General features: G+C 44.5%; 1 protein-coding gene across 3 annotated transcripts in view; it reads right to left on the minus strand.

Annotated features, from left to right (window-relative positions):
* The window catches only part of OSBPL5 (oxysterol binding protein like 5), a 182317-nt gene that overhangs the window by 121419 nt on the left and 34221 nt on the right, over nt 1–26677 (minus strand). The window contains exon 1 of one of the 3 annotated variants that reach the window (XM_056354279.1): nt 21610–21861. The exons of 1 other annotated variant lie outside the window; for it this stretch is intronic. The gene's annotated coding sequence lies outside the window, so the exon portion shown is untranslated. Of the gene's footprint in view, nt 1–21025; nt 21225–21609; nt 21862–26677 lie in introns of those variants that run through there. One more of the 3 variants, XM_056354280.1, reaches the window with a different exon arrangement.

Consider the following 26677-nt stretch of genomic DNA (forward strand, 5'->3'; position numbering starts at 1 on the left):
TTTAACAGTGTCTGACTGAGTAGCAACAGCCAGACTGTAGAAAATAGCTTTGTTTCTTAATTCAATTTGTGCCTCACAGAGGATGGGGCATTCAGCCAGCTGGAGCAAAGCCTACAGTACATTTTGCTGGGAGTTGTGCAAGGATAAGTCAACAAGCAACAACTTAAGACTACACCAGCCTGTTCCAGCCCAGCAGGAACAACTTTCTACTTGCTAACTGCCAAAATTAAAAAAAAAAAAAAAAAAACCACACAAAAAAAACCCCAAAAAGACCCCAAACCAAAAAAAAACCCCAACCATTTAAAAGAAGAAGAAAAAAGAACATATTAAAGAAAAAAGGATCAGAGTGTTTCCTCACAGCAACCTATTTCTTGCAGTATTGTTTGCATTAATACATGGAGTGCTCAAGAGCAGCTCCATCGTTACTCCTCAGGAGTTCAGCGACAAGCCTTGCTGCTTTCATTAATTGTAAATCTGCTCGTATAGATTCAACCTCAGAGCATCCTGTAGCTATCAGTCAGTGTTCCTGCTTGTCCCAATTTAAAACAGGTTCAACCAACATGAAAATAAGAAAATTCAAGCTGTTGATAAAAATGTAACCTTTTGCAGCTCACAGCTGCTTCTGGTCCATATGACATTTTACACCAATAAGGACTTTATCAGCAGAGAGCTGCAGCATAAAAAGATGATTTTGGGATTGAGGTCAGCTGGAGCTGTTCCACTAACACCTATGCACCTCACTGCAACCAAAAGGACCTTATCCCACATGAGATACGGGATACTAACATCCTTCCCCATGTCCTGGTGTCTTGGAAGTCTGACTGTGCAGCTCCTGTGTAACCAGAAACCGCAATAGGCCAAACCTATATAAATACGTGGGGGGTGGAGTGGGGGTGGAATCCTCTTTTATTCTACTAAAGTTATGCCTGGATGTGGGGCTTTTACTTACTTAACGTCTTCACAGAAATACACTCTTCCCTTCACGAGTCTCATCCTGGAAGCAAAAGCTGCTGGGTTTTCCTTTAACTTACTGGAAAGGGATGCTGGCACATGAAAAGGGGCCTTGCATAACATTTCTGAGAAGGGCATGGCAGCCTTGCTCAGAAAAGGCTACTCTCGCGTGCCCCTCAGTGCTGGATAGCCTGCCATTAACAGTGACACATCCACTTCCCTCTGGCACTCACCGGGAGTTACACAGTGCTCTTGCCCCCGATCCTGGTAAAGGAGGAAGAAGCATTTGTGTTCATACCTTAAAAAAAAAAAAAAAAGTGGAGGGTGGAGGTGGTTCGGTTGGTACACCTTCTTCCACAGAAGCGACTTGTGCACATGAAGCTAATCCAGAAGGGTAGAAGAATGATAAGATAAGAAAAAAACCTAAAACACATCAACCCACGCTTTCTTACCTGAAATTAATTGATTCAGGAAAGATTCCAAATCTAAGAGGAAAAAAAGCATATTTAGAGATTAAATTTACAAATTAATGTCTGCTCTTCATGCACTTTGCTGCCAAAATAACTTTCAGTATCCTGTGTTTCTTCTGTGATATTTGTTACTAATAATTACACTGAAACAGCACAAGAAATACTCTGACAAAGCACAAATACTGAACTCCAGGTTTGAGCAGGTTAAAAGCCCTCCAGTTTGCCCTGGAGCACAGAAAACCCATGAGAACAAAACTGAGCTCTGACATTTGTAGGTCAGAACTCAACAACATCAGTGACCACATTAAAAATGTCCCGCTCAGCTGGGGCTGGACTTAGAAGCAAGACGATAACCCACAATACTTCAACCCTACCTATTAATCTTCCACCACGTTGTGAAAGGCCCTCGGACAACCTGTCTCCCCCAGGCTCCCACACAGCACATGGGCCAATGACTTTAACACAAGGCTGATTTCTCCAAGACTGCTGATGGGCTGATGTCTTTCGCAAACATGAAGATCCAAACTCATGAACTGTAATTACTGAGACTGCAGATGAATCCCGATTAGGGAACCATGTTACAGGACAGGTTTTACTCTGGGCTGTCTCTTTTGGTTATCATCAGCACGATTTAGTTTCATCTGAAGGTAATCCAGTGTGCATAGTCCAGGACTGCTCCACAACATGAAACAGAGCAAGGAAGCAGAGATTACTCCGCAAGTGGAGACTGTATCTGCAAAGCACAACCGTTATCTGAACAAAAATCCTACTGGAAAAACCCTGAATCCACACCTACTGCACCATGCACAACACAGCCCTCAACCTCAAAACTAGATGAGAACTTATGTATGTATTACACTTGGTACGCGCTATATTCCTGGTGGTACAAGCATGTGCGTAAAAACAGTGACTTGAGTTTTCTTTCCTTTCTGAGACTTGTAACGCACACGTGGACCACACCTCATGTAATCAAGACTCAGAAAAACCACCACAACAGAGATCTCAAGGGGGATTGCAGCTCCCTCTTACTAACGCTGCATACTGTGGTTTTGCACAAGATCTATACATGCCTAATTCATGCAGGTAAACTGGAGGGACAGCACTCACTCTCATAATCCAGTCACTGAAAAAGCAAATGTGACAGCCTGGGCCATGACTCAAGGCACTAAAAAGGGGAATTTAGGTTTTGGGCTTAGACACAACTGCTCAGTAGTGGCTCTCCCAGACCCTACATTCACAGCACTGCAGTGGGCAGAGAGGGGAGAGCATCTTAACACCCTCCTGGGAGTCCCAAAAGCTGCCTCAATCACAACTCAACTGTGCCTGCATGTCTTTGGCCAGCGACCTACTATGAAGGAGCCTTTCTTCCTAGCTGAGCTTCTCAGTGTGAACTGCCCAGACTCTTCTCCAATTATACTGCATAACACAAAGCAAAAAAGAAAAAATTCCATGTATCGTGTATGGAAAAAGACGACAAAAGCCTATTTGGGGTGACAAATGCCTGACATTTCAAAGTGATGGATCTGTGGTCTTTGTGAGGAGTCAGCCTTGCAATTTGCAGCCCACATTACAGCACTCCAAAACTATTCATGCTGATTTGCCAATGCCAGTATTGTGCTTGCATGCTTGGCACTTCTGGACTATTCTGGGATTTCCCCCCATGCTGACTGGACACATTCTTCACCAAGCTAAGAAGGGGTGACCCATCGCCTCAGGCTGGGGGGAAATGTGGATAACTGCTTTTGAGAAGAACCACCACCACATTTCTAGCTCGTGTGGGGACATCTCAACCCTGCTCTCCCACCCAACAGACCACAGCAACTACAGTAGCTCAATGCAGCTGCACACTGCCTGGTATTTATAAGGAATTTGACATTTATGTTCTGATTTAGTAAAGCATTGAGCTCAATCTGTTCAAGAACCTGCTTTATCTGATTTGCATTGCCCTTCTGCCCAGTTGGCTTTGGTGCATGCGACCCAGCACTGGTGCTTGCCATGGCATGAGCACCGGTGTCCACCAGCAGGAAAGGGAGCCCCAAGCCTCCTCCTCAAACCTGCCCAGGCCCATCCCCTCTCAGGGACACTCACACAAGGCTTCTCAGAGCAATAGCAGATTTTCTGTTCACAAACAGTTAAAAAAACCCCAAACCTCAAAACCCTAACAACAAGCCTACCTTCCAAAATATAACTTTAATAGACTTTGTCCCCTTTAGATCCATTCTGCATTTATGCAATTACAGGGTGCATCTGTACTCACACCTCTCCAGCACTGGCAGATCCCTGTCCAAGTGAGACGCTCCAAAAAAGCCTGGTTTCAATTATGTGTGAACAGTGGGCTATTTCCACTTTAAAAAAACCTACTGTTTGACAACAGTATTTTACCCCTGACCAAACACAGCCCTCCAGTGAATTTGGTACATATTAATTAAGCTCACAGTGCCTCAGTGACAGAATGGGGTATCATCCCAAAGATGCAAGGGAAAAAAGGTACAAGACTGAGACAGACAGAAATTACTTAGAGATAGGTTAGAAAAGAGTCAAGCGGTAGCGACTTTCACTGGGATGGATCAGCAATAAGGAAAGAAGCTGCTGGGAGCGATTTCCCACAACAAATTAACTTGGAAGGACTAATTTATCAGGTTGCGCTGGAGAGCTCAGGGAAGAGCGAAGGAGAGAAGAGGCTGGCAGCCAGAGCACCCACGCTGCAAAGGGTGGATGACCCTGAGGCTGGTGGAGGGACCGGCCAGCGAGGCTGCCTAGAACACAGTAATCCTGTTTTGCAAAGGAATTCAGAGCTTCAATGTTTGCTTTCAGACTGCACTAGAAGTACTGATGGTGCCGAGCTCCAGCAATACTTCATATTTAAAGGAGCAATCCGTCCAACTTGTTCTTTGTAATGAACAAGCCCCTAACGCTTGCAGGTAACTATCTTTAAGGCCATCAACTCCCTTCCATACACACTTTCCAGGAGAGGCAAGTGTAAACTATACAAAGGCATTATATATACTGAGGCCTCATTCATTCAAGCACACCAATGCAAGTGGATAATGAAGTCAGCGACATTCCACATACATCCAAGACCTTACATGCTCATCTGTACAGGCAAGTGAACACATGGCAGTCTCTGCATTAAAACAGTACCATTTATATCAAGTGACTAAAAAGCTATATATAGAAAGCACTGTATTTATACTCTGCTATGGATATTAAAATACACGGTACTAATATGTACTAACATGGGTGTGATTATATATCGGCAATGCCAACATAATGAAATAAAGGGGCATCTCCTTGGTTAGCATCACAGACCACATGTCCTACAAACTGCGGTCTATCATGGAATTTATAGCATTATTTTTCAGAGACTAAAATGAAATGTCAGTTTCTGGATAGCCTATATAATACAACTGCCAATAACGGAGGGCAAGGAGGGATGACGACACACGACACAGACAGACACATATAACCCAAATATGAACTGAACTGAAAATGATTTCACAGATATTGAACAAAATGTCGACGAGATGGTGCCTGATTTTAGATAGAAGGTAGAGACAAAGAGCAAAATGACCTTGTTTTGCACAATAGAGTGATTCATATGGATGAACCAGATACCCCGAATTACCAGCTACCAGGAGAACTGTATTGAAATTAGCTGAACCTCCAGCATATCAAGTGCTGACTCAATCCTATCTGCAAAATGAGAAAACATGGACAAAGTAAAGTCAGTCACCTTTCTGAACTTGACCATTTTCCACCTGGTAAAAATGTAGCAGCATACTGAGCAGGAGCTCCGGGTGGTATAAATCAGTACAGCTCTGTTGTCACCATGGACGGCAAAGGACAATGTATTTTTGCAGTAGTTGCTCTCCCACAAGATCAAGTGCACACATTACTTGATCTTCTCTGGCTGCCTGTGCGCATACACATGCACATGGGCATACCCACACTAAGACAAGTCTCACAAACCCCCTCTGTTACACCCCTGCAATGCTGAACCCTTCATCTGAGGGGGTCTTAGCTCTACTCTGCTACAGTCCTTTTCTGGGCATCAAGGGGAGACTATTACATGGATGACAGAGTTGGAAAAGCTCTGCACAATTTATGCAATAAAGATGTTTTCTTCTAAGGAGCTTTAATCTGCAAGACTGTAACTTTCACGCTCGAAATAGAGTTCAAATTCCTGACCTTGGCACAGCATCACAGAGGACTTATTTTCACTCACATGGATTAACTGTCACTGAACAACTCATCCAAGATAATTGGCATCGCCACTCCTCTTCTTCAAAGCTAGCGTTTCCTCACCTATTTTCCCTTCTTCCTCCAATGAGTACATAATGTACAACAGGAGTACATAATGTGTAACAGTGACTTTAATTACCACCACATCAATTGGCAAGAGTGTTATCCTGAATGAAGTCGGCAGATGGATTATATTAATTGAACAAAAGCATACACAACGCTGTATAAAAGACACCTGCAAGCACGCTGCTCTAAGTACCAGATGCAGTTATGCACATTGCTACGTACTCTGCCTGCCTCCTGAGGAAGGAGATGCTGCAGCCCAGGAGGACCACCCGCATGCACAGCTACCTCGCTTCCAGACCACAGGTAAGTGTGCCGGTAGACCTCTTCCTATGGACAAACCTATACCCATGCCCTTATCTGCATGTATCCACACGGTTTACATGCCAACAGAGAGGTCTACAATCCATTCATAATATTATGTTGGAGTCAAGTCCAATATATTTTGTTCTCCTACTGAGTAAATGGCTTTCTCTGACATTAAAGCTACTCTATTCGCAAACTTGAATGGTTTCGGGATTGTAAAAGAGGATACTAAAGAGATGTTGGCTCTATTTTGTGTTTTAACTAGGGCTGCTATGATTTGCCATTTTGTAATCAATTTCACAGTACTTTTTTTTCTTTTAAACCTCAGGGGATTGCTTTGAAAAAATGTCTGTTTGTTAGTAAAAGCCAGGGGGAAAAAAACCTCTTCTGGTTGGAGAGAAAAGCTTGGAAGTCTGCGTGGAACATAAGCTAGAATTTTTAAAAAATAACAGTAAAGAATGTTCCTTAGCACCCCTCCTTCCCCCATCTTGAGAAGTTTGTATTTTTAAAATGAGCGTCATAATTTCTAACAACTTCGGGATCTCCGAAATTGACAATATTTTCCTGGATATACAATATTATCCCTAACAAATGGATGAGCAAAAAACTTTTTGGGAAGCACTGTCCCAGCTATTTTGACTGCCCCTGCATACCAGAGCTTTGATTTTGAACATCTAGTTGCACGCAATCTGCCTCTCCAGCTTTGAGCTGTCTGTCTCATTTAAATTTAGAAAAAAAAAAAAGCTGGAAGAACGGCTAGAAGCTCTGAAATAGGGCAGTCTTGTCTACACTCCCACCAGCAATTTTCCCAGGGCTGCAGTTCAATGCCCCACCCAACCGCGCAAACCTAGGCTTCCCCCTCTCCCTCCAGCTGCACCCTCTCCCCTCCTGCCTTACATCCAGCAATCATGCGGCCCCCAGGGATGTCTCTTGGTTTATGCAACAGAAAGGAGGTGGGCCAGCTCTCCCGCAGATCAGCTCAAGCAGTTGCTGGATTTTATACATGGGATGCAGTGGGCTTGCACAGCTGAGTGTGCAGAGAAGCCAGATTACTCTGGTGTAGGGGGAACATCAAATCACCTCCAGGAGAGTTAGGAACCCAGTGTCCACACCCTTTCAAGGGATCTATATAGCTCAGGAAGCCTCCCTTGGTAAATCCCAGCCCAGACCAATTAAAAAGCAAGCAGACCACAGAAATAAGTTAAATGCTGCTATTCTAAAGCACCTTCTTAATTTTGAGCACACCTCTGAAGCAAGTAGCAGCAATTAAAACACCAGTCTGTAATTACATTACAGCACAGGAGCCTGTCTGCCCTCACAGCTAGCTGCAACTGCTCTCACTTCTGGAGAGCTTCTTCAGCAGCCACACTCATCCACAATGATGCTCCAGCTCTCCATCCAGCTTATTAACATCCTCCACCCCCAGCTCTCGGGACCTGTTTGAGCAGCATCTTGCCCTGATCAAGGATAAGGACTTTGGCACACTACTGCAACACCAAACCTCAGCAGCAGCGTAACACGCCAAGCATCCTGTTTCAGATGAACTGAGGCAGCTCTAACAGGAAGGGAAGGAGCTGGGGGAGGTGTTCGTCACCACACAATGGAATCTTCCCTCACTTCATCCACCCAAGACAAAATGCTAATATGGCCTGCTCAGGGCCCTGCAATTATTTAGGTGCCAACCTGATTTATCTACAGAGATTTCTTTTCCTGCACCAACTGTTCAAGTCTCTGCTGGCCAACTTGATTAGGAATTTTGGGCCATTTCAACCACTGTATATTACTAGCTTCTCACAAATACCTCTCTGCTTGAGAGAGGAATGCTTATCCATCAAACACCTTGGTGCCTTCGCTGCTTGCCACATGCCGCAATTATTTGCTTTGGCGCAGCAGATCTCTGGACGTTGAGCAGGCACGCTGTTATTTTCCCCAGGGACAGCATGAAAAAAGGAAAGCATACAAATTATAGCAGTCTTGGGGCTGCCTTCATTTATCCTGCAAGGAACAGGATTTTTCTGTGTGTCTAGCGCTATTTTTTTTTGAAAACGGATGCTGCATCGCTGCTCCCAGCCGTCCTTGCCCAGAGAAGGGACAGTGCTGAATACATACCCAGCCAGCGCTGTCCAGTGTGCAAATAAAACTTCACGGAAGAAAACCTTTCCAGCACAAGGTACCTTACCCGAACTCTGTGTGTCCTGGGGAGGCAGGGGAAGGTTCTCTGCCCCAATTTTACACACACTTTGCATTATTTTTCACTTCCGGAGCAGCTGCTCTCTTGCACACTGGAAAATTCATAAATACCTAGTAAAGGTACTACAAACACCTAGAAACATGGCAGGTCCCCAACATTCTGCAGCTCCATTGCACCACACTGTCCATGACGCATGCACGGCTCAGAGAAAGCAAGACCAGAATGAAAGCTCAAATGTGTACGAAGATAATGCCTTTACATAGTCAAGCCATGAGTACAACCCATGGGCTTGATTTACTTCTTGTTCCCATTGTTTGTTTTGTGTGTCCCCCTCCTCCTGATGATTTCAATGGGATTTAGATTGGGGCCTAAATGGATAAACAGAATAAAAAAAAAAAATCCATTTTAAGGCAAGGAGAGACTGGAAACAATTTACCACTCACTTGAAAGTATTTAGACCACCTCTCCTGGGAAGGACTGCACCAAACCAAGGAAAGTAACATACGTGTCGACCCAAGTGGGGTGTCTGAAGCAGCAGAAAGGTAGCTGTGGAAATAAAGGCTCCAGACTACTGCAAGTCGAATTAAACCTTGATTTAAATGAGGCTGCAATTTTCAATCTGGATTTTATTACTACTAATAAGAAGAGCTGCTGAAGCATTCCTTATGTTTCCTTCACATCATTTTATCTGGCAGTCCCTGGAATGTATTCAATGTCAACTGCTACCTTTTCCCTGGGACAGACATCTACACTGGCAGCTTCTAGCACTGACAAAACACATCAACTCCAAGGGAAAAATCACCATTAGCTAAAAATATCTGAATGAAAACAAAAAAAAAAGTGTTTTGAATGCCATGGTATTACCCTGCCTTCCTTTCTTTGGCTCCATCTTTCTTTTCTGTGACCAATGAGATGGCTTCTGACATTTGCATAACTGCCTGATTTATTATTAGGTTTTAAATAAAGTGGAAGACATTTCCTTTAATTACATTTTTGAAAAAAATGCAACTGATAATTGTTTTTTTTGCTAACGATCCATCCAAAGTCTATGAATACCCGGTGAAAATAGAAAGAAAAGGCCCAGTAAATCAATCGTGAATGTAAACAGTGGCAGACCATGACATACTTTTTTCCCCACTTTCCAGAAGCTGCTCATTAAAGCCAATTTTAAACCCGGGTGGAGACAAGCCGCAGAAATTCCCAGGATGAGATAACACTGGTATCTGATTAACAAGAAATGTAACATCAGACTCACTCGTACAAAAGATATCCCAGCCACGTGTACGCAGGCGCCAGCACTACACAGTGTGTCTGCCCCAGAGCGCCCTGCCCACCTGCTCCCTTCCTGTTCAGCTTGGACCTTCCTGAAATCAGGACCATTTCTCCAGTCTCATTCAAAGTTGCCACCTTTCTCCTTCAGCCTGCCTCAAGACACTGCTGGCTAAATAAAGACTTCAGGAGTAGAAATGACTGCATTTTGCGACAGGCATACGCCAGAAAGCAGGAGGACCAGCACGCAAACCCAAACAGAGCAGCGCTGGATGCTTTCACAAGGGAAATTGCTTATAGTAGAAATGGCCTTGGAGAGGACAGAATGACCCCCAGATGTAAGTCAACCCAGGAAAGAGACACTTTAACTTTAAAGCTTAAGGTTTTTGTACTTCGTGTGCTAAATGTAAATCCTTAGGTGTTTTCCAAGAAGTCTGTTTAGGTACCCTGCACGCATTTGCTGAAGAGCAATGTGTTTGGCAGAAAGGAAGTATAGAAACACCTTGTGTTGAACTGCGTAAGCACAATAAGCTTTTAAAACATTTAAATACAAAAGGCTAGAAAAGCAGGCATGAATGTGACTTCCCATATCCCTTGGGATGGCAGGAAGCTGGGAATCCTCCTTCAATCCTTGCAGAGCCAGCAGCTCACTCCAGCTCCAGCACATTTCAGCATTTTACTACGCAACAGCCATTGCCAAGACCAATACATGCAGAGTCCCAACACATACAATGCTCTCTATAAAAGTAAAACCTACTGAGCTGCCCAAGAGGACACTGGCTGAAGTAATTTAAATGGCAAAATAGCACTTTTTGAAATAAATCCATTTCAGGTGGACCTGGCTTGTTTCCAGAGCCAATTAATAGCAATATTGAATCCTTGGGCAGCTAAATATGCACCTTCTGCCCACTGGACGTTCATGTAATGACATTGTAGGATGCTAAAAAACCTGGCTCAGCCAGAGACTATACATGCTGTTTCCCCCAATCCAGACCTTTCAATACTCCCTTTTTTGAAAGCATTTACATTCAAATTCATTTTGAGGGTGGTTTGGTAGTAAGAACTGCAACACACAGTTCCTCTGCCCACTGTAGCTATATAATTGTTATAATTCAGCTCCCTAGGCATGCATTCTCAGATGTCTACAGAGATGCTTTCAGGAGGGATAGCAGCAAATGCCCAGTTACAAGAGAAACAAGCCAGCACTCCCTGGAAGACACTTTTGTTCATTTCCTTTAACAAAAATACACCAGCTGTGCTACCTCTTTGTACAAAATAACAAACTAGCCTAATTCACAGCACTAAAACTCATCAGCCTGCCACAAGTGCTTGCTGCCCCCACAAATAGTAACCCTGCAAGAAGCCAGCACCTTTCCCTTCGAGCTCCTGCAGACCTACCCAAGCTCCCAATCGTGGCTGGTGTTACAGAACCTCCAACTTGACTGCCGACGCTCATCCGCTGCCCAACCACTACTGCTATATTTATGCCACAGCCTTGCCTCCAACAGTATGACTTCTGTATCAGTAAGGGCCATTTGGGGTTACAAGAAAAACAGCATTGCCATCTCAAACTGAGGCATCTCAGAGACAAAAATCAGTAAGTTTGGAAGCAAAGAAAAAAATAAGATGTAATGTTGTATTTCAGTGAATTACTATACTTGGGAAGTAACAGAGGATTCTTAATAGGTAACATGGAAAACCACTGCTAAAAAATAAGCATATATAAGATCTTGTGAGCCTGAGAGCAGAGAGATGACTCTAGAAGCCTTTTAAATCAACTTAATGTTTAATTTTCCAAGTATCGACTTCCCATCATTTCTTTTCGCTATTGTATTCAATGTTCAAGGCACATTTTTTCTTTCATCTTCCCTATACCCTACTTCACAAAAGGACAAGTCACTGGAACAGGGACCAGTGGCATACAAAGGATGGCTGGGAAAGCTGCTCTATCTTTTATTCCCATGTATTTGTACCAGCTGATAATTCACCTTTAACAAAGCTGTGGATCGCTGAAATTTCGTTGCAAGGAAACCATGGTCTGTTTAATAATAAGAACAATCAAATGCCATGATTTGTAGGAAGCAACTTTTTTCCTTGACCTTTTTATTACTGGCAAAACATCTGCAGATTATTAAGAGTGCAGAGAGCACAATGTGTGATAAATAACCTTGTGTTGATACATACCAGACCAAAACACCCCCTCCTCTCTTTCCAGACACATACCTTAGTTTTCCAAAATGGCTCTGGTTTACAAAGAATTACAGATAACCAACAGAGCCTGGATGTCAAGTGCAACACCATGGGTGAACAGGGCTTGCTCAGTTCCTGGAAGCATTAACAAGGGGGGCAAGGGGGAGGTGTGTGTGAACCAAAGCCAGCAAGAGCCAGCATAGAGCCTTACTTCTGCATGTGGCAGCTGCAAAATCACTGCTGGCATAACACATGCAATCTTTACCTTTACCTGAAATACTGTATAATGAAAAATTGGAAAGGACCCAGCAAAAAAACCACAACACTGTCTCCAGGTCTTAAATCAACTGCAATGTGAGATTTAAGGTGTTCAACCTACTTAACCAAACAAAGATACTTAAAGGATCATCTGATCATAGACTGCAATTACAGGGAAAAGATGTCAGAAAGCTGGAAAAAAATGAAGCTAAAAAAAAGCCAGATTAGAGGGAAAGTACACATCTTTTATTGTAAAGATAATTACCCTTTCCACACATTGCTGAAGAACACAAAAGAATCACCAACAAAAATCAAAATGCACTGCATGCCTAAGATATATGCTGAATTTAACCAGAAATCACTAGACATGAGGTAAGAACCCCAGGCTAAAATCCTGTGGCTTGCAGATGCAAAGTCAAGTAAGATCAACACGACTGATACTTTTGCCTTTAAAAATCCAGGATGCAAAAAACCCCTGAACTGTTCAAAAAAGCAGACTCCAGCCTTCCTGCCTGAGCCCACTTACTCACCACATAAGCACCTTACAAGATCACCACGCCAAGTGCTGCAGAGCCTTTTCTCTAGGCTGCCCGAGTGCTGCACATCACTGCACTACAAGCAGACAGCAGGGCAGCCCGCAATGGGCAGCTTGCGTTGATTGTTAAAACTTTTCTAGCACCTAAACACTGCATTTAATCCCCACGTAATTCTTCTAAGGTCCATTTCCAAATTAGCCTGAAGAAAAAACTGTTTTACTGACTTCAGTAAAATAAAACTTTTTTTATTATTTCGTATGCTGTTTCATTTTCTGGTACTCAAAACTAAAGAGTACAGATATTTACAGTACTGGGCGTCTCATCTATGGCTCATCTAGGATGGACTCACTGAGCCAACAGCTTAGAGCACAGCAGGACTGCATATTAAACATACTACAGTACCATTCCAGGCTTCCTACGGGCACCATCTATGTATGCAGCTCAGCTCATTTTCAAGACATTATTAAGAGCTACACTATTTAACTCACCATTTAATTTTGACGTTAAATGAAAGCAAAGGGCAGGACAGAAAAGTGGCAGTGAAAAAAAAAAAAAAAAGATAGGGGCGTGAAGGTTTCCCACTAGCTTTATTCAGAGAGTACGTAGGCATGCTCTGGCTGAGACAGGACAGGCAGACAAGGTCAAATGACACAGAGAAGAGATCAGACCCTCTCCCTACCCTCATAACAGTCTTGTAGGCCAGCAACACAAGAAAATAAATAAAAACGCAACCCCAGAACTTACTTTCTGCTCATTATTTTCCCAATGCAGACAGAGGTGCAGGGGTGTGAGCCATCTCCCCACAGCTACACAAGGCCTGCGATGGCAGCAGGAACCAACATCGGTCTCCTGGATACAAAGCCAAAGGCCTTAACCACAAAATCATCCTACTTTCATTGCCTCAACCTGTCTGAATCCAGAAATACCAAATTAACGGGGGGATGGAAGGAGAGAGGGAAGACAAGAAAACAGAACATTTATTGGGAATATTTCTGACCCACTGAGAAGCACACACCGCTTACAATGGTGTAAGTTTCCCATATTGCAATAGAAATCTGGAACAAGGTTATGAACTTTTAAAAATTTCAAAATACTCAGCTTTCTGAAGTTCAAGTAAGGCTGACACAGACCCTCTATAAAATCAAGCAAAAAGCCCCGTATTGCTTAATGCTTTTTAGGTAGGGGACTGGAACACTCAAGAGATTAAGTAATTCACACACTGCCTTTCCCCAGAGGTTCACATCCAGCCCAGACCACAAGTGTCAAGTACAATCACACACACTCTGATACACTTTAAGAGGTAAGAGAACGGCTCAAGTGTAATTCCCAGAAGACAAATGTTTGTACGGGACAAGCCCCTGGGGATCAGCTTGGCAGCAGCCCTAGCACGACAGCAAGGGAAGCCAGTGGATGACTTCTGCAGAGAAGTGGTGTCTCGGACCCCAAAGTACAGAGGTGAAAAACCAAGGAAATGCTCTGGTTTCCCCTTGACAGCTTTGACTTCTGAAAACCCAGTGAAATCCTGTCCCAAATAAATCACTTTTATGCACACGGAGAGCGAGAGCGTGCTTACAGCAGCTCCACATTAAAAGCATAAAGATGCCATTCTCATTTGCACCAAACATGCCAAAACAAAGAGCTGGTGAGTTTTCAGCCGATACACAACTCCGTGCACCTCATGACTTGCTCAGGGCCTCAAAGAGGAGGGAAGCGGCCTGCAGCCCGGCCAGCCCGAGCTGCTCCAGCTTGCCACAAGCACAACACAGCAGCAACCTACACCTTGCTCTGCAGCGTGGGCGAAGCGTGGAGGGAGCAGCAGCCTCTGGAGAGCCATGCTACAGCCCAGTGCTTTCAGAGCTGACTCCTGCAATAGCACTTCCCATGCAGTTCCCCTGCTTATGGAGCTCCAGGCTCGGCTTCAAGGTGCAATCTGCTCCTTCACTCGATTCCCACAGACATTTTCATTTGGAGCGCCTACTGTTTCCTTTCAAATATCTGCTACGTCCCTGAGGTACAAAGGGCAGAAAGCTATTCTAGCAAAACTTGGGAGTCAGCAATAGAGAGGGGAAAATAAATTATTAAGGACCACACTCAGGCAGACTACTTTCTCTCTGAAGCAAAACTTAAATCTCTTCTTTCTTCCCTCATTGTGGCTATGCTAATAATGCACAACTACTCATTATCCTCATATTAACTAGAAAAGCCTCTTTCAATTTAGCACTTAATATAATTATGGTAAATTAAATAGTGTCTAGAAAAAAAAGTCTTACTTTTTCAGAGCTATTATCTTACCTTTATAAAACTCTATACAGTTAAAAGTGAATCTAGCCATTAAACAATAAGGGTTTGTATCTATTCAGCAAGCATAAAAGTGAGATGTTCAGCTGAAAATTGTTCAAATTCTATTTCCAAATTCAATACCACATCTCCAAGAAAAAACAGGAGAATCTCAATGATAGCACAATGTTCCTTTCGCATTGGGGAGACAGTACTTGAACACCAATTCCCTGTTCACTTCATTCACCTCAACAAAGTTTCTTTTTTTGCATGAGGAAAGAATTTGCATTTTACAGAATAACAAGGCAAATGATTGCCTTTGTGTGCTTTCAGGAGAAGTTCTCGCAGGCTAGCGATGTATTATTAATGTGATTTCTCTGAAAGAGACAGGCGATAAAAAGCACTTGGTCGCCATGAAATCGACAGGAAAACACACAGACTTCAAGAGGGTCAGGATATCAAACACAAAACAGGAGGCCAAGAGGAAATCAGGTAAGAAGCCATGTACATTTACATATCTTCTAATAAATATACGGTCTAAGTGGTAAAAGCTTAGAAGATTCATTTCAGCAAACACTGACTCACACAAGTCCCTGTTTAGAGCAATCTCATTGCAGGCAAAGTAATTTCATTTGTGAGGACAAAGTGCAGACGTGGATTCCATGCCTACTCACATCTGTGCCACGGAAGGATGTGAAAATCTTAAACACCGATCTTCCCTAGAAGTTCAGTCTGTTTTAAAGCAATTAATTTCTACAATGCTACTCAGAGGGGAAAAAAAAAAAAAAAAAACACAACAAAAAAACCGAAACCAAAGCATCTACAAGAAGTATCCAATGCAGGCTCTTCATAAATGGTCATTCTATGTTCTTATAAATAAATCAAACACTGGTTTGGTAATATTTGAACTGATAGTAGAAGCATTATTTTTAACACAATGTGAGCACACCAGACATCAGGAATAAAATACTAACCAGGAAATATCTTTATTATATTGTTGTTCAACAATCGGGAGAACATTAGCAAAAATTAGCAGCCAGCATAGAACTGCTCTCTAACTGTGTATCTTGTGGATAACAGCAAGGCTTATATTAACACAATGATGTCAGCTGACAACAGCTTTACAGCAGAGCGCAGCATATTATGCATTTCTGGGAAAAGGAATCTTTAGCACTGTAGGAATTATTGTGGTTAAATTGCTTCTGAATCACAGTTGGTTGTTGCTCAATGTTTCTCACTTGGTCCCTACCTACCTTTTATCTCCTCACGAGGATGCACCTGTTCAGAGGAGAGAATAAAACTGGCACTGTTGCACCCACTTTCTCAGATAATTTAGAGGAGTTACTCAGTATCTTGCTTACACAATGGGATTACTTTTATTTATAATCACAGAAAGGCCCAGCAGAAGCCAAGGCCACATTGTACTAGATATTCTGTGAACCTACCACAAAAGATAGACCTTGACACCATAGAACATATAATCCAAGCAGACAGAAGATGAAAAAGGCATGGGAAGCTGATGCTAACACACCCTGGCCACGTACCTTCTTGGGGCACTCAGGAACAGGAGACCCTACACCGCACTTCTCACATACGCTAATGGCTAGGGGATCCTCCCAGCTTCTCAGCACACTTCACCCTCTTGGAAAAGAATGCTTTCAGTACCTATACCGAGTTTCCACAAGCCAGAACTTGAATACCAGCTTGGAAAAATTAGTTTAGATGCCTGATAGTCTGGGCTTGGTTTACACAGCCTCCAGCCCTGTCCACAACTAGACCTCCCCAAGTCGACTGTAATGCATACATGTACGAATAAATGAGTATGTCAATGTGCCTCCCATGACCTGGAGTCCAGAGAGAAATTTGGGAAAAGCAAACAGCAGTTTGATTTCAGGCAACAAAGCCTGGGTGGATCATCAGCCAAAAAAATATGGGGCCTGGTTTGCATCCACTGAACCTGAATTAAAACAAAACAAAACAAAAAAAATCCATTTCTATCTATTCTTATCAAATTACATCTCCCCTGTTACAAAGGCAGAGCAAGACAAGGAGGTTGGGCCAAATTAACAGATGTTAAAACAGAAAGAAGAAAATCTATTTTAAACCAAACTCAAAAATACAAAGACAGTGTATTTCATGCCTTACGTACTTGTGTCCTGCTCTAGATTGACAATAACAGAGTCCACGGTCCATGGAAGGCAGCTTAAATTACTGCCTTGCCCACTAGTGTTGCAATTTGTATAGTGCATTCAGTGTTCACAGAAAGCCTTCGTAATCCAGGTAAGGATTTACAACTTTATAGGAAAAAAAAATATATATATTGCTCAGACCTGAACTGTCTTTGATCTACATATGAAAGAAAAGGTCATTAAATGACCTGCAAACATAGATTTCTTTCCTTAGTAAGGTAAGGGGAAAAAAATTATTCACTGTATCAGCAACTGTCAAGCTTGCAGCATTGCACGAAGTTCTTTTCAAAGCAACACAGCAAAAGGCTGAAAGATTCATCTTATAACATGGAAATTTCATCTATTTGTATCCATTCCAGAAGGTTACCAGAATAATCCCCCCACTCCCCCTCTGCCCAGCATTAATCCAGTGGTTATTTCACATTCAGCTTCCAGGGATTTTACAGAAGAGCCAGCAGCAGCTCCCTGAGCCAACAGTACAGTGTTTGATAAAGTGTCAAAAATCCTTGGTCACCTCCTACTAGTACATAAAAGTGATTCTCTCCTGATGCATGCCAAAAAAAACCAAAGAAAAAAAAAGGCAAAAAGAAAAGTTTTTTTTTAAATTAAGTTGTTCTTTTCATTGTGCCAGGATTACCCACAGTGAGTAACAGTTACCGACACCATGCAATACAGTAGAGTTCCCTGCGCCTCCTCACTGGGACATGGCAATTGTTTGCTGTGAGGACAGAATTCCCTGTCATTATAATCTGAGAAAAGAACAAAGCAATCGAATAGTGCAATGTTAGTGTAGGCTTTGCACTCTTAAGCAGCATCAAACAACAAAACTAACAAAAGCCAAACTTTCTGCAGCACTGAAGGTGGGAAGAGGCAACAAAATGCAAACATTTGTCTGGAGCAAACTACATCAGCATGGAAGTTAAAGTGCCTTTTAGCACAATCTCATGTTTTTGCAGTGAGAAAACTGAAGGAGCACTAGCAGGATACTGCTTTTGCGCTTGAAGTGCTGGGATGCAGAAAGACCAAGTTTACGTTCAAGCTTTCCACTCAACACCGAACTAGACATTTCATCACTTAATGCCTCTCCTCTGCATCTTACAGATAAGCAGCAAGTCTGCTTTCATTTAGCCTCTGCTGATCAATTTAGACAGCACACCCTTCAGGACTCTACTACAGTAGTACCATTTTGGGATTACACACAAAACAGCTATTACATTATTCCTTGGGGGTACAATTTCACATTGATTGATTCACTAAAAGATTAGATAGGATGAAGCAGGCAGACTCGATGTTGAGGCTCCCCCCACCCCCCCCAAGGATAGCTACACATGGCCCAGTTTATTGAGGATGTGTGTATTTCTCTTTTGCCTTTAGTTGGTTAATTTTACACTGATACTATAATCATGCCTAAGGTAACTGGCCTGCCAGAACACCCAAATTCACACAACCGTACAGCTGATCACCAAAAAAATCACAGCTTGGCTTGCAGTTTAACAAAACACATATAAAAACTCAAAAACTATTATCAAGAAGGCTGCCAGCATAAGGTTATTGATACTAGCCCATAGCACAGACCTCAGTGACAAATTTCAAAAAGCAAGCCCAGGTGTACACCTAGAAACAAGGAGGAGAAAAGAGCCTTTTCAATCGAGAGTTTGATTTACATTTCTATAAATCCTTCAGTCCAAAAGGAATATAAAGAAAATAATGGCACAAGTTGAACTGCAGCTCTACAAACACAACACAAAATTATCTGAGACTAGAGAACAAGGGATATGCCCATATTTTTTGAGGATTTTTTTGTCTGTTCCCATTCCCTGAGCTGCTGCTTGTGTTTCCTTTACCTTAGTAACCATAGCAGGCATGCACAAACACCTACAATGTGCTGCCAGAGACATCGCACATTGAGGAGCGGAGGCGTAAGGAGCAGCATTTCTGGCTGAGAAAACACTGCTATTAACGCTCAAAAGGCAGGGAGGTCAGGAGAAGAAACACTAAATGCAGCTTTTTCCCCAAATAAGAGACGAGATCAAATAGCACAACTCTGTGCAGTTCCAGAGGGACGTCTGGGCTCCATAGCTCAGAAGCTGCAGGATCCTACTGACACAGTTCTAGGCCGTCTCATTTTTGCCTCTTAAGCCCCTGATCCAGCCCTAAAAGACCTTTGCCACTGGCAACACCAACAGTCTCAGAGCTGCCTCCAGCAGGTAACAGGTCCCTTGGACATGAAGTGACTCTAACCCAATTCACATCAGATTCACTAACACGTTTATGATTTATGAACACAAGATGAATTATGTTGAGTCTGAGTTTTGCCCTAAACACAGCACACTGACTTCAAACACTGCCCATTACAGACCACAGGAATGGCCTTTCCCTAAAGAAACCCCAGATTGCAAACCACAGCACCATGTCGGACACAGAGCCATTTCTTCCCTGCTGTAGTCAAGAAAGCACCTTGCTAAATACCTAACCCAGCAATGGAAACTGAACCACCTGCACTGTACAAGCCTCCCTCCCACTGACCTGATGAATCAGTCTAGCGATAAAGCACATGAAAATTAAATTAAGTACCATGAAATGATTACAGCAGTAAATCCACCTTTCAGTTACATTCATGTCGCACCATGATTAAATCGTTCCTTAGGTTCACATTGTCCTCTTCAGACTAAACCAGGCTGCAGGCAGGACCAAGGCCTGCATTTTTCCCCTTGAACGGCTGAATTGTTGCCACCTCGATCAATAGTGGCACAAAGTAACCCCTGACGCTGGACCAGACTCCCTCACAGCCCTCACACCTTTTTGGCCCAGCTCATCCATCACTCTCCTCGCCAGGCTGGAGCAAGCACACTCTGAGGGCCACCTACCATCCCATCATGAGCTGCCCTGTGGAGAACACCCGTTCTGCACTCCTGGAAGAAAACTTACCATGCACAGAGGGGAAGATGCTGCTGAGTGTGACTTCAGGCTTCTCTCCCTCCCTCCCCACTCACACCTCTTTGGAAACTTGCTGCCAGGGAGGGAAGGTGGCAGCTAGGGACACATCCAATGCAGCGGCTGCTCTCTGTTGTACAGATGTTGCTGAATACTATTATTTTGTGCATCAGTGCAAAGAGAGGGAGGGAATATTTTGACAACAAAGATACTGCTGCAGCTGGATGAAGTTGAGCAGGTGACTACACAGCTTCAAGAAGTTTCCTCCCCACTTAAGTTAAACAATTGTTTCACACTACAGCACTTCGGGTTTGCATAGCACTCAGAAAACATGGTTTCTGATCCAGCGGACAGTTGTATACGCGTATATATTCATCTCTCCAGGAACGCTGCCTCGCTTCACTTATTGCAAGCTAAAAGCATTTCCAAACTCAGGTCTACCCAAGTTGGCTCACAATGCAAATGGTCTCCAGTATAGTATCTGTACAAGTGCCTATAGGAAAGACAATTACTATCCTCACTTACACGTAGACAGCATCAGTGCAGTCTCCTTACTATTTCCTCACCGTCCTTGAAGTACATTAAAAATGGGTTCCACCGACCAGGTACGTCCACACGTGTAAAGAAATGATGTCACCTTGACAGCCTGCAGCCCCCCACGCCACGCCAGCCACACACCAGCCGGCCAAGCCCTGGCACGCAGGGGTGCCAGGGGGACGGGGGGGCATCCCACAGCTCCCACCGCAAACCCCAAACTGCAACAGGCACCCACAGAAACGGCAAAGCTGCCTCGCTACCCGCAAACTGGGCACAAAGCACGGGCAGGGGCCGCGGGGTTGCCTTCCCAGTGCTGCCAACGCTCAGCCTCCAAACTGGAATCACTCTTCTCCCAAGATGAATCTGGGGGCGCAACGTTATGCTTAAAAATCGGCAGCCGGACTGCGCGGGGGGGCGAGAAGAAGGGCTGGCTTTGCGGGAAGAACCGATGGGGGGTGGGGGGGGTGGGCGTGGGCGAGTACGGACACACGTCTTTGGTTTTAGAAGGTATTTTGGAGAGGATGGCGCGGGGGAAGAAGCGGCTTCTGGGGCTGAAGGGCTCCGAGACCGCCGACCCGGCGGCTGGAGGAGGGGGCGCCCGGCGTGGCTTACCTGCTCGGGGCGACCAAGCCCCCGCGGCGCCGCCTTCAGCACGGCGCGCCCCGCCGCCGCCGCGCCGCCCGCATGGCCGGGGCAGCGTGGGCCCCGCGGAGCCGCCGCACGGGAAGCGCGGAGCGGCGGGAGCGGCCGGGCAGCTGCGCGGGGGAGGCGGCGGCGGCAGGAAATACCAAAAGACTGATCCAACCGCGCCGGGGAGGGAGGGAAGGGAGCGGGGAATAGAGGGAGAAATAGAAGGCGGGGGGGGGGGAGGAAAAAAAGAAAGGAAACGTGCAAAATCCGGGCGGGATCGGCGCGGAGCGGGCGCGGTACTCGGCTGCAGGGGCCCGCAGGAGCGCCCCCCTCTCACCCCGCCGACCCGGCTGGAGCCCGGCTCGGTTTGGTTTATTTTCCCCCTGGAGTTTCCTTCTTTCCCTCTTCTCGACACAGGGAGAGGCTGAAGCCGAGACAAGAGTAAATAAAGCAAAAAAGCCAAACGCCCCAAAAAATTATGCAGACACCCCCACCCCCCACCCCAAGCAAGCAACTAGCCATCCTTGGGGTTCGCTGACGCCGTGTGCAAGGCAATGAAAGTCAACCTGGGGAAATCGCCGCGCTGAAGCCCTCCAGCTGCAGGAGCACTTTGTCTCAGCATCCAGCCATAAGCCGCCGCCGCCGTGACTCAAAGGCGCCCATGCAATATACAGCCCTGACACGCAGCCGGGCACGCTCCCAGCTTCGCCTGTGCATCCAGAGCGAAAAATCCATCCCACGGCAAGCAGGGACCCCTCAGCTCCTCCAGACGAGAGGACAGTCCAATCACCGCATCCCTGGCCGCAGCCTGCCTGCCCCTCGGGGGAGGCAGGACTCTACAGGCAGCACAGTATCTGGTAGAACATCAGACACAGAAAACGGCCCAGCCACACACGTTTAACTGATGCTTCCTCTCCCTCCACCCCGCGGGTCCCACGGGTTGATGCTGGACCAAGAACAGGAAGCCAAACAGGGCTTCACGCCTCCGCCATTGCCCAGGGAGAAGGTAATGCCAAAAGTCCACCCAGACTCGGAGCGGCAGCATTAAAAGGCACCCACACTTTATGAAACTACAGTCATATGACAGGAGATAACATGACCAACATGTGTGTCTGACTTCCATCACCAAGTCTGAATCACCCGTGTGCAGCTGAGCCCTTGGTGCTAAACACAGCGCGCAGCTCAGAACCCAGAAGCGTTTAACCAGCTGCCTGAAGTGCTCTGCTACCCCACCCTTCACAGAAAAGGCTAGATCCTTTTTCACTGCAGGGTGTGCAGCCTCTAAACCAAGACAAAGACCCACCAGCTCTGATGTTCCTCATGCTACCCAGGAAGCCAGCTTCCAACTCTAAAAAGCAATAACTCATTAATTAAAGAGGTTTCCCAGATGTAAGAGAAAAATCCTGAATTCAACTAAAGCTGCAAGCTCAGTGTGGACCCCGACACACTTTCTTTCACTACCTCCAGCCAACTACAGCCCATCCACGGACAACATGGCTACACCCTGCATCACTTAAGTCCACGTACCTAATACTAGCTAGTAGAGGTAGCTGATTTTCTCCTAGTCAGCTCAGTAGGACATGGAACAATAGGCACTACACCTAGCTAGGAGTACAGCATGGTACTGGAGAGAAAATTCACCATCTATTTTTGCTCTTTCCTAGAAGTTCTAGTACAAAACAGGGCTATAAACAGATTATAAACTAAATTATGAAGAGATCCCACAGCCTAAGCTATTCCTGCTACTCAAGAGGCACTATGGCCCTTCTCTACCCATTAAATAAGCCCTTGAATTACTTACCTGCATAGGCAGGTAATTATTAAATTCACCTGTATTTGTAGTGATTTCTGCCATCCAACTGCAAGGCATGGAGAGTTGCCATGATTCCAGCTGCCTTCAAGTCAATTGGGATTTTGACTTAACCGTCCCCAAAATTTTACCCTGAGGGCAAGCCTGTACTGTGCCATGGTGCAGGGCACTGCACGAAGATGCCAGAACGAGCGAGAGCCAAGGCTTCTCGTCACCCTGGCTCAGGGCATCGCCATGCAGAGCCGTCCTGTCGGAGGCTGAAGCAGCTTACCTGGCTCATACTGCCTCTCCCTGCTGCCTCCTGCCCTGTTTGGTCTCAGCCATACCACGCTCCTCTCTGTACCTCACGCTCCCTTCACGCTGCCTGCTTTTAGGGTTGGCTCACTCAAATGCAGCTGCTAGTTTGCCAACACCTTGCCTGGTCCAAATGGCTTTTTTTTTTGAAACCATGGGCTTGACATTGATCCTGCTACCTGCATCTAGATTGGCTTTGTCCAGCCATAACAACAGAAGGGGCTCCTCGGCTACTTTGGTACAGAGATAGGGTGTCTAACATCCCTGCAGAAATCACAGTGGGACTCAGAGTCCACTTCCCAAGGATTTCTGTTTTAAAAGTTTTTAAAATCCTTTTAAAAGTGTTTTGACTGAAGTTTTCCACTAGATTATTTTCTTCTCAGGCAATCATTCTGTGATTATTAATATTTCATCTGTTCACTGCCACACAGAGCTCATTTGATTAAAAAACTGCGCATTCAAAAACTTTTTCTGTCAAAACAGTTAGAGATCCTTGTAAAGAATACTTTGTTTTCCGATGTGCTCTAAGACGGTGCATGTGGCATTAGTGACATGTGTGGATACACAGAGCGAAAGGCTTACCAGTTAAACTGTCAGTATTTTGGGAAAATTTATACCAGAATGATGCTTTGCATCATGTAGCCATGGCATTTCTGACATGGTTCAGGGAGCCCCGAAACTGGATTTGCTGTGGCTTCAGACCTTGCACCAGATGGTCCTCTGACACTGACTTAGACAAGAAGAGCAACATCCATTACTACCCTGCCTGTCAAAGACAGGACCTGGACCCGTTCTCCCTCTTACAAATCTGCTACAGAAAGTGGGGAAACCGAACCATGCAAACACTAATATTTGTAAGGACTATTGTCCACAGCCCTCTAGTGTCTGTTCTGTTAACAGCCATTCAGAAGACAACATGGGTGCTCAGGCTCTGCTGGTTACGATTTCCTTGCCTGTGCCGCCTGCACTTTATGTGGATGTACCTACCCAACGGGGTAGGCTGTGCAGTACAAAGCTCATGACCCAACTTCTGCATTTGGGGTGAGGTGTGCTGTGTGCACCAGCTTCCGTCCTAACACCACCTGAGCTCTCAAGCTAATTCATCAGTGACCCCCAGATATGACACATCCCTTTGATAAAAGCTCTCTGACGGATGTACCTAGCAGTTAGGGCTGAGGTCCCTTCTGGCTTCAATTCTCCTTTGCAAGAAAGCAGCCTACCTTTTAGGTCTGCAGCTGTGATATTTTCTTTGGGCATTTGCCAGCGTTCGCAACACTTACCTTTCTCACCACAGCAATATAACTCTGTCCTAAGAGGGCTTGTAAACTGCTGTGAACTCTATCATAAGCAAGGGTAACAAAAACAGCAAAGCACAATATCCTGTAATTGTAGTGTTGGGAGGCTGAAGTCAAAGTGATTCAGTTGTGTTGCTCCAGTCCTTACAATCCAATAATGCAACCCAGAGAACTTAATAGTCAGGGCACTTAAAAACAGTATCTAACATCTTTTTATGACAACCCTAGCAGATGTGCAACAACACAGTGTAAGTGCTGTTTAAAAATTATGATAAAGGCAGATGGGGAGATGAGCTGCAGCAACAGACAGATCACTCAGTTCTTTCAGGTCAGCAGCCTGCTTTTTGCTCTAACAAATAACTGAAACTTTCCCCTGCATCTTCCTTTTTGAGTCCTTCACCTTTTGCTAACTGCTGAGTTCTTCTTCCCCGCAACAGAGATCAGATCCCACCTATGTGAAATGCAAATATATGCTCATTCTGCATTGTCCAGAAGACTTGCATTTTATGCTTCCCTGTATCTCACGACATATCTACAATAGTTCTACAAGCCCCCATTTATGACTGTAAAGGTTATTAAATACCATAAAAGCCATCAGATATATTTATTGGCCTCTATTAAAATAGAAATTGAGAGGAACAATCATATTCATATTGTCATAATTAGTACAATGTCTCTACAACCATAACCACATTAATCAGACATCATATGAACGATTCTTAGGTTGTTAGCATTTCAAGAAGCTCACTTGCCCTTAAGCTCATGGACACATAGCAAGACAAGAAGCGGGAAGCTTTAAAACAAATTAGTTAAAAAAGAAGTTACTGAACACAGGTCTTTATCATTATCCATAAGCTTCAACACAACTGTACACAATTAATGATAAGAAAAAGATCACTTTTACCCGCATGCATTTTCCACTGCAAAGTTCCTTAGCAAAAAGTTTTTAATACCATAGCTGGATAGAGCAGGAGTTTCTTGTTAAGAAATGGTAGTTCGTCTGTTTAGAGCTCTGGAAAATTAAGTCCACAGCTAAACATGTTTGCTCATTTTACATTTTGAAAAACAGAGCTGCTGCTAAACCAGGTTCCTAATTGCAAGTTTGCTAGAATGGGTCTCTGGGGAAGTTAGAAAAAACACAAATATCTCCCTGGGAGCCACTGGAGATTGAGGTACTCTTGTGGCAAAAGGTGAAGGAAAATTTTCAGCAGCTGATGACTGCTGAAAGTTGGGACTCTACACAGGGGGCTGCACGCTGAGTAACAGATTCAGAGGGAGTATGGGCTTTGCATCAAGTTTCACAGCACATTGCAGAGCATAGAAGCAGCAGCATGAAGACTTTACATCTGGCCGTGGGCAAGCATCAAGAGGAGCACAACATCACTGTGTTTTGATACTGCAGACTGTGCTTCTGTTTACTTTAGCAGCTCCTGAACGTTAGATAATGTTTCTGGCTGAGTCTTTTTTTCCTCTGTTAGAAGAGGTAATTTTTCCTGCATGTTTTGCTAGCAAGAACTTACCTCCTAGCTAATATATTCACCATCCACTAACACAGGCCAGCTCCTTCCTTCTTGCCTGTCTGCTGCTGAGATGGGTAGATAACATAATTCTAAGATCTTGTTTAGATCCTGCTGCTTTGTATTTCATCTCCTTTTCTGCTGTCTTGTTTTCTCCCTGCAATAGTCCTTATGGACTTCCTTGAGTGCAGCTTAGGAGACATTTCTGTGAATGATGGATGTTGGCCATTGCAGCACCGTGCTCCCTGCCTAGAGCAGTACTAAAGAAGATGGAGTAAGTAAACAATCTGAAGGTCTTTCTTTATCCACACACTGTGGTCAGAAGATTTTCAAATGTCCACATCTGGGCTTTGGGTTACAAAGCAAATAAGTCTGGCTAGGAATTTCACCCAGTGGGCTAAGCCTCCAAAGGGCTCACTAGGCACTCACGGCTGTGATGGTCCTGTAAAAAAGGGTTTGAGCTTTCAGGAAGGAATCTCCAGCAATAGGTTGTAGTAGAGACTTCAGGAGGCAATTTTGAAGACCTGCCGGTAACAAGAAAAAAGATCACAGATGTTCTTACCTGCTTTGTTTTCTCTGTATGACCTGTCATATGCTTGGATGGTGCCCTGCTTTCTACAGCCTTAACCCCAAGGCTGTTTTTCAGGAGTCTAAACAGTGTCATTTCAACTACTTCTACCCAGACCTCATTCCAGAGAGGTCAATTGTGATCTTAGGT

This window comes from Falco biarmicus, chromosome 10, assembly GCF_023638135.1.
Source record: "Falco biarmicus isolate bFalBia1 chromosome 10, bFalBia1.pri, whole genome shotgun sequence".
Classification (NCBI taxonomy): domain Eukaryota; kingdom Metazoa; phylum Chordata; class Aves; order Falconiformes; family Falconidae; genus Falco; species Falco biarmicus.